Raw genomic sequence first — 9,766 nt, 5'->3', positions numbered from 1 at the left:
AACAGAAGAGAATTGAACAAAGAAGAGAAAACTCGGAGAAAGAGTTTGATAGATGGGGAAGGGAATAACACTGGGTTCTTGGTTCTTTCCAATCAATTACTCCAATAACACTTCTCTTCTTGACTTTGACTAGTAGCATTTGCTTTCCTTCCTATCACTCGAAAAAGGAAAAAAGAAAAAAGACAAAAGGAGGCTGTGATTGAATCTTATCCACACAAGTAACTAATAACCTGAGAGGTTTGCTCAATTAATTCTTATTAGTTTGTAATAATAAAAATAAATTATAGTGATGGTGATTAAATGAATCATGTTATACAATTTAAAAAATGGCTACACAAGATTGAATAGATAATAGATAGTTATATACATATATAATATCATGATGATCATTATATCAAGCCATGTGAGTGATTGAGTACTCTAGATAATACTTGTGCTTTTTGATGATTGACACTATATTTACCATATAAAGATTTCAAATCTCAAAATATATATATATATATATATGTTTGGGAATATATCAACTGTGAACGTTCATATAAGGTCTGCTGTCAGGAATGGTGGAGGTCTGCTGTCAGGAATAGTGGAGGTCGTGGAGACAGACACAGAATGGGTTGATTAATTCTGTCTGTTTTGATTTTTTATAAAGGTTGCTCTTTTATAAAATTTTGTTGTAGGTGTTAGTAAGAATTAGCTCCATGTTCTCTCTTTTGTATCTCAGACAAGAAGATAAAATTACAATCTCTTGAAAACATCAACTGATCTTATCATGGCTTTCTCCATTACCAACCTCCTTATCTTCCTCTTTATTTGCCTCACAACATGCTTGGCTCTACCTAGTGACTTCTCAATCCTCGGTTACTCGGAAGACGATCTAAAAACCGAAGATAGGTCAATCGATCTCTTCGAATCTTGGTTGGCAAAACACAGCAAGTCATATGCGAGCTTCTAAGAAAAATGGCATCGGTTTGAGGTTTTCCTAGACAATCTCAAGCACATCAATGAGAGGATCGAGCAAACAAATCAGCAGCTACTTTCTTGGCTTGAATGAATTTGCAGACATGACTCATGAGGAATTCAGAGCTTATAAGTATCTTGGACTAAATAGGCCTCAACTTCCAACTTCTAATACTCCAAATTTAATGAAATATATAAATAGTATATGTATCTTACTCCACTGTAGAACTGGAAATCTCTCCCTGAAGCTTCAATGGCAACACTGACAGGTTGATGAGCTAAAGCTCTGATGAGGCTCTGTTCATTGTTTTGTGGAACATCTTCATATCCATCAAAGCTCACAACTTCAAGTTCACCCTAAAACCATATCAATGGTGAGATATATATACATATATGCATGTATGTATATATGTATGTGCACATAATAATGCATGCATAATTACATAGATATATATATATATATATATATAGGCATACCCTTTTCTCATCGCAAGTGCCTTCTTCCATGATGTAAGGGTAGTCATCCTCAGTGTGAAGACCACCATTGGAGGGTATGTATGTGAAGGTATAATCCATCAGCCCTCAATTGCAGCCATTGTTAAACTCTGTATCACAGTCTATGAACTCTTGTTCTGATAGTGATGTTAAATTCCCAGTAACAATCTGGTTTATTCCCTCCACTTCAGCCACTGTTGAGAATGCCCATCAACTACCTGCATGATCATGCATGCATGCAATGTTTTAGCTTTTCGTGACAAAGGCAAAACAGTTGATCTCTAGAGATGGTTAGCTAGTTTTAGGTTCTTACCACATGCTCCTTGATTCTTTACTGCAGTTACTGCACCTTTCTTTTTCCAATCCACGGATTTTGGCAAGTTGACAGCATTTTCATACTTGAAGTTTTTTTTTTTTAATAAGTGGATAAACTACGAGTATATTGAAAAAAACAACAATCTAAACAAGAACAGAAAGAGAGAAAAAGTAGAAACAACAAAGGTCCATTACCAGAGGTGACAAACACCTGACAAGTCCAATCAAACCTAAAGCAAAACACAAGAAACAAAATAAAAAGGAGAGGAAAACAGCTGAGAGAAAAGGTCCACCAGAAGGCAACAAAGATCTACTCAAGCTAACGACTGCAGGCCTTGAAATTGCTACTCCATGTTGTTGGTACTGGCATCCGGCCTCACATTCAGGAAGACAGGTGAGAGCTTTAGCTTTTGAGTAGAATCCGCTGAGACTTGGTGAGGGTTCCTAGCTGCAGAAATCCAATCTAACACCAAGTGAATAATTTTAATAAGAATTTCACGAGGGGTCAAAGCATGAAAAGAAAAGATGTGCTTGTTTCTTTCAAGCCAAATGTTCCAGAAGATAGCTCTGGTAAGTAAGTCCCACATGGTTCTTTGCTGTACATCAATGACGGGAATCCAAGAGGACCAAATCTCATAAACAGCTTCGGGGAGAAGTTGTAAATTTCAATTTTGTAGAAAGAAAGCCCAAATTCTTCCAGCAAAGTCACACTTAAGAAATATACGCTCAGTAGATTCTAGAGTTTTGTGACATAGAACACAGGTACCAGTCGCAATTTGCATGTTACAACCCTTTTTGGCTAGGTTATCAAGAGTTAGAATTCTGTTTTCACAAGCTAGCGAACAGAAAAGGGTTATTTTGCTTAGGTAGTTTACTTTTCAAAAGGAATAATAAAAGGCGCTTCGTGTTCCTCCATCTATAAGGAACTTGTAGAAGGAGCGAACAGTGAAACCACCATTTTTTTCCAGATTCCAAGAACTAACATCCTGTTGTTTAGAGGAGCATTCTGTAATGTAATTGAAAAAAGACACAGTCTCGATGGAATTTACCGATCGAAAGAGCATGCCATGTAGGGAATCATTTATGGCAAGTTGTAATTTCCCTTGGATTATCATACTTGAAGTTTAAAACTAGTGAATGCATAAGTATACACTAACTTTTTGGCGTGAACTTGAACTGTAGGGAGTGTATGATGGACATTGTGGGAGTGAGCTTCATCATGGAGTGGCAGCCGTTGGATATGGAACATCCAAGGGCCAAGATTACATCATTGTGAAGAACTCATGGGGCCCTAAATGGGGGGAGAAAGGGTACATGAAGATGAAGAGGAACACTGGGAAACCTGAAGGGCTTTGTGGTATTAATAAGATGCCTTCTTATCCTACAAAGAAGAAGTAATATTTGAACACATTAATTTGTTTGTTTTATTATCATTTATTATCGATCAAGCAATATTTCCTGATGTCTATTTTTCTTCTTTGTTTCTTTTTTATTTCCATGAAGATGTACTCTTGGGGTTCGTTTGATACGCAAGATTTTGAGGGACAGCACACGACAACTTCTATTGTTATGCGTTTGATTTACAAATGGAACGGGAGTACTGCACAAACTACCTAATCGGTACAGCACAACTTTTTAATTTTTTTGTACCGCTAAAACCACGGTACAAAAATTCTTGTGTAGTACAGGACAACTTATGACAAAATTGTCCCTATTTAAAATTAAAAATTCCATACTCATTAAGAAGTGATAACATGATTTATTTTGTTTTATTTTTTTTTTATCTTTTTAAAATTTAGTTGTTTATTTATCTATTTATTTATCTATTTAAAATTTTATTTATTTACTTATATATCTATTTATTTATATTTTAGGATTTAAATAATAATGAAAGTTTGTTTGTTGTGGATTAAATGTTTTTAAAATTATGTTAATTTTTTTAACTTATTGTTGTTGTTGGGCGTTGTAAAATTTGATAAGTTTTTCATAAAATATTATTGTATGTTTTTTATTATAAAATAAATATAGAATAATAAAAAGCTATTATCGTAATTTACTATTTTGTGTTCCGTACTGTTCAATGAAAATCAAACATAGAACAACACAAGCACTTGTGCTGTACTTGAACTATTTGTACTGTACTGTACTGCTTGTGATATTCTCTTTAACGAATCAAACGGACCCTTGGTCTTGTTAAGTACCTTTCTAATAAAAACATTTAATGTTTTTAATTTGTTTAATTATTTTACATTAGTGTCTTAAGTATTGAAGTATGCATGTGCAAGACCTTCACATGATTTGATGATGCTATCCCACACTACATGACTAAGTCCCAACTCTGCATTAATTTTTTAAAAATTGAATTGCAAAGAATTTATGGATATTTGAAAAAATTAAAAAAATATTAGTCATGTGAAACTTCGAAGGAGTCACAAACTTATAAAAATTTTTTTTTAATAAAGTGGATAAACCAGAAATCATTAAATTTTTTATTCTTTAAACTTATATTCTAGATTATTCTTATATAAATAAAAAAAATATCTATTAGAGTCTGACAAAATCTACTAAAAATAATACAATAAAAGACAATTCATTAAATTATAAAAAACTAATTTAATAAAAGTAAAATATTTTAGTTCAAAGATATTTAGAAAAAAACAAACATAAAAAAGTGATATGATAATAATTTTATCAAACAAATATACAATTGAATTGTAAGAGAAATTTAGAAGTGTAATTAAAAATATATATGTATTTTTTTTAAAACATTTAATTGTAAGAGACTTATGAATAGCCCATTTCCTCTTCTTCGGGATTGTGTTTTCTTAATGGTATTTAAAACTAAACTCTAGGTGTTGTATTTTTTTATTAAAATTAAATGCTTTGTATATGTTAAGATAAACATTTGTGCATAAATTGGAATACAAAAATATACTTATGATAGAGGCCCAAGTATTATTTTGGGCCAACCATTCATACAGATAAAAAATATCATGCCAGAAGTCCAATAAGCCCTTCCAAAGGTCAGACAATAAAAGATACTTTATCAAACTGTGCAAAATAGATTAATAAACGTATGTTGTTTTACTTTAAAGATGTTTTTTTTAATAAAAGTAGATAAACATACATAAAAGAATTTTTGGCAAAGGCGACAAGCTCCACCCCACAAAAGGGTGTCAAGGGACAGACAAGTAAGGAGGTGCACCAGTTACGGTGGCTTAATGACCCCATAGAAATTTATTAACTCGGGCAGCCATCACATGAGGCAATTAAATTTCTACCATGTGCACGCCCAGAAAATATTTCAGAAACCAAACCGAATTAATAAATCTCTTCTACCCCGCAACCCTGGAGGAGAGAGAAATGACATCCTCCCATAAGGGACTCATGAATAGCGCATGTTCAGTGCTGCTACAGTATTTTTATAGTGTTCTACATAATATGCACAGTACTACCGACCCAATAAATCGACCATGGGTCTGCCCATTCACTACTCAAGTAACATCCACTACACTATGTAGTAGTTGTTACATCAAATAATTTGATAATTTCATCAATATTTTGTGGTTTTAAATGTAATTTTTCATCTAATTAGAGTTGCCATAAACATTAAAAAAAACATCAAAATAGCAACCAATCAATTCTACCAAACAAAATTTTTTTTTTTTGAAAAGATAGATAAACCACATTTATTAAGCAACAACTGAAAAGTATAGATTAATGTCACAATAAACATTTGTTTTTTCTTCTATCTCAATTTTTTTTCCAACAATTAAAAAAGACATCTGAAAAGCATAGGTTAATGTCACAATAAAAAAAATTTATTACAGTGAGAACTCACAGCAAACCAGACAAATATAGGCAATAAAGAGAACAAAACAAACATACACCTCTTTGTTCTACTCTGAACAACTGCCTCTAGTTTGGTGAAATTATGGTTTATTGAAACATGATCGAACCTTTATTGAGATTAGCAACAGAATAAACAAAAAGAAAGAGCTACTCAACACTAATAATAAGACGATCATGAAAAGTTCATCCACATTTCTTCTCAGATATGTGTTATATATGAAATCTTGAATGCTCCAGCGGATCAGTGGTGATGCAAAAACATTTGCATCCAATCTCTCAAAGACTGATTGAGATTTAAAGATATTAATTCAAGTCTGAGTAGCACTTTAAAGAAAGCCAGGTATTGAACATTTGTTGGAGAAAACTTGAATTTTGCTTGTCTTTGCTCTAGAGATATATGACTATTCTCAAAATGAAGTTTGCATTAAATCAAAGAAATTATGTATTAGATTTACTCATCAATCTTATAAAAGAAAGGGGAAAAAAAATCACATTTTGTGATATTAACTTGGTCAAACATCACATTGATCGATTAGGATCTTACCACATACACATCCAAATGAATTTGAAAAATCAAACCGAACTAATAAATTCTCTTATATGCAATACTAGAGGGGAGAAAAACAATATCCTTCTATAGATGACCCAATAATTAAACAATGAATGAACAGTACTATTACAATATTTATATAATAGTTATATGATATTTGCATGACCCAAAGATTAAATCCTAGCTCCGCTAATTCAAGGTTCAAATAACAATCCATATAGTTAATGTGTGTATATATATATATATATACATAAATTGATCATTATATCAAACCATATGCATGGTTGAATACTTTGGAGAATGCTTGTAATTTTGGATGACTAACCCTATAACTCAAAAACTAATCATATATATACACATATTTTTAGGATTTTGTAATTATATATTATATTTATATTTGTATTAGATGTTCTGTGACAAGATCGAAATATTTAGAGATAAATTGAAATACAAAAATGTATTTATTTTGATGGCCTAAGTTATTTTTTGGTCCAATCTTCATCCAAATTGAAATCTAGAGCAAAGTCCAGTGTGACTTACGAAAAGAAAACAATAAAAAATTTATCAAATTACGATAAAAATTGAGTCAATAGAAATGTGTTGTTTCATTTTAAATTAAAAAAATACACGCAAGAAGAATAAGAATCTGATAATTTTTTTCAATGTTTTATAATTTTTAAACATTTCATCAAATTAAAGTTGCTATTGGTATTAAAGGGCCATCGATCAATCAATCCTAGCAAACTAAATAATATAATCAAACATATTTATTAAAAATAATACCCTAGGTATTCTCTAATTTTCTCTCCTTTTCCAACAATTACTAAATAATAAATATTTTCTGACAGCGCTCCAGGCCCCTTGGGCCTTGGGTCTCTTCTCTGTCTGTATTTCTCTTTTTTCTGCTTTTGGCATTGTAATTTGTCAGTTTCCACCCCTGGTGGACTGCTTTGTTGTACCTTTTGTTTGCAACGAATGTGATTTATCCACTTTTTCAAAAAAAAATAAAATAAAATAAAACAAAACAAAAATAAAAATAATTAGAAATAATCATATTTTTAATAACGCAATACCTTCATTTCTTTGATAACATGCAAAATTAATTACATGCTAGTTGTTTGGATTAATATAGTTTCTTCAATCAAAAAAGTGAAATTAAAGGAAGCTATTTTGCCAATCATATGAAGTCTAGGTTTTGCTGAGTGTCTGCCCGTTATAGTTGATGTAAGTATATAATAAAAACATGTCATAAAATTTTTTATTTTGATGAAATATATACAAGTCATGTCAAGGATACGCACAAATTAATATTTTAATACATTTATATCCTCATCCTATATAAGCTGAAGTTCGAGCACATCTCTTTAGGAGTATATGAATACCCTATGCAGTGGACCCAATATAAATAAATCAAGATGAAGTTGACATCATATCATAAAATTTATAAGACTTCTTAATGGCACATCGAAAATACATCGCATCACTTAAGTATATCAAAACAAAAAAAAGTTTTAAGTGGAGATCTAATTGTTGTAAGTGGCATAAATATTATATATATATATATTACTTAAATTAAAAAAAAAAAAAAACATATGCCAAAATATTATTTTTGATCAATCTCCTAATCACCAACTTTTTAATAATTATACATGGAATCTCTTTTCTTGTAGCACTATATACATATGTATATCACTAATGTACTCCCATTGGTCACCACCAAAGTCGCCATTAAAAATAAATAAATAACAAATTACTTATAAATTATAAATATATATAAATATATATATTACTCAAATGAAAAAAATTTATAGGACAAGCATGCATAAATTGTGTTGCACAAATAGTGTTGCGTGAGAGGAAGCGTGGAATGAGTGCAGCAATGTGCAATTTCACAAATACCTAGTAGTAGCACGATGGATAAACAATGCAAAAAGTGTATATATATATATAAGCATTTACATAAGAACAAAGAAAGGCACCAAATTTAAAGTTATTCGGCTAAAAAATAGAATTTAACATCTACCACAAGATAATATTTCACAATATCTTGGGGAGTTGTAAATGTATAAGAAATAAATTAAGGATTACCAAATTTTAAAAACTTAAAATTCTTCTTCATTGTCTTTATTTTTTTATTTTTTTTTTACTTTAGCTTTCTTCACCCTCCATCTCTCTTTTACTCAAAACCCAATAAACATAACCCTATATAAAAAAATTTTGATTATTGGATTAAAAAAAATAAAGATTTAGTTTCATCCCAATAATCAAACCATATCCCAAACAACAAGCCATTATTCAACAAATTGGACCGTGTGTGGACCTAACCTAGCCCAATCGGAAATCAACTATCAAAATGACATAAATACCCTTCTATTCAACCAGTGCCATCAAACCTCTACATTACAGAAAGAAATATCAATGCTCATTACCTAACAACACAAGTGAGAGTAGAAGAGGAAGGAGAATTAAGGAAATCATCACCATATCATATCATATCATTTATATGTATATATACACACACACTGACACACATATCGTTATGGGTTTGAATTATGAGATGTTAGTGCATGATGGAGGAGAAGAGAAAGAGAGAAGAAGAAAGGATGCCATCGAGGACATGGATGATGATGAGAAGGGTGGTCAAATAAACTTGTTATTAATTTTTAATTTTTTTAAATAATACTCGTTGAAAAAAGAAAATTAATTAAATGTGTATGATACTGGTATGGTATTCTGATTTTAAATAATGGTTTAATGAAAATTGTTAGTTTATACTAATAAAAATGCTAAACTTATTTATTTATGGTGATGGTGATTAAATCACTACAAAATATTGTTATATACTGACACTTAATTGATAGTGATGGTCATATTCCATAGTTATAAATTGTCTATACTAACTAAACTTTATAATTATTTGAATAAATTAGACATTTACTATATAGTATTTACAAAGTGGACAATAATTTTGATTTTAGCTTTTTAGATGCATGGTTATTTTAAGATATTTTTAACAATGTTTCCAAATCTTACTAATTTGTTATTTAGATTTTTTTGGAAAATTTGTATTTTTAAATTTTTTTTACATAATAAATAAATAAATGGACCAGCTTGCAACAGACCAATGCTACACCAGCCTGGGCCACCAACTATACTCGCAGGGGCGGGACCAAGTGGGGGACTAGTAGGGGTTGAAGCCCCCATTGGTGTCGAAGAGACTACTTTTCAGGCAACATAAGATTTAATGATTTCGGTTTTGCTATACTTTAGTTAATGTAAAATAGAATTTTTGGACATATGAAATTATGTAATGTAGTTGTACTTGAATGATTAGTGGCCCTAGCCATAAAGTATGTGACCACCCACCCTGGTTTGAATCCTTCCTAATGCAAGTGTTGTTTACACATTTTATTTTTTATTTTAAAAATTACTAGCATTTTAAAATTTATTAAAAAAATAAAAAAATCTTATATTAAAATTTTAGTAATTTTAAAAAAAAGTTTAAATTGATCATGAGGCCTAGCAAATTACATGTACCATATAAGGTAGAGTGAAGGAACAAAGGTTTTTTATAATTAAACAATAGTTTGGTTGTCT

General features: G+C 30.7%; 1 pseudogene; it reads right to left on the bottom strand.

The window, feature by feature from the left end:
* The window catches only part of LOC120249601, a 9,061-nt pseudogene extending 7,202 nt beyond the window's left edge, over window positions 1-1,859 (bottom strand).
* Between the last annotated feature and the right edge of the window lie 7,907 nt (window positions 1,860-9,766).

This window comes from Dioscorea cayenensis, chromosome 3 (assembly GCF_009730915.1).
Source record: "Dioscorea cayenensis subsp. rotundata cultivar TDr96_F1 chromosome 3, TDr96_F1_v2_PseudoChromosome.rev07_lg8_w22 25.fasta, whole genome shotgun sequence".
Classification (NCBI taxonomy): Eukaryota; Viridiplantae; Streptophyta; class Magnoliopsida; order Dioscoreales; family Dioscoreaceae; genus Dioscorea; species Dioscorea cayenensis.
This window is presented reverse-complemented; position numbering and strand designations above follow the sequence as displayed.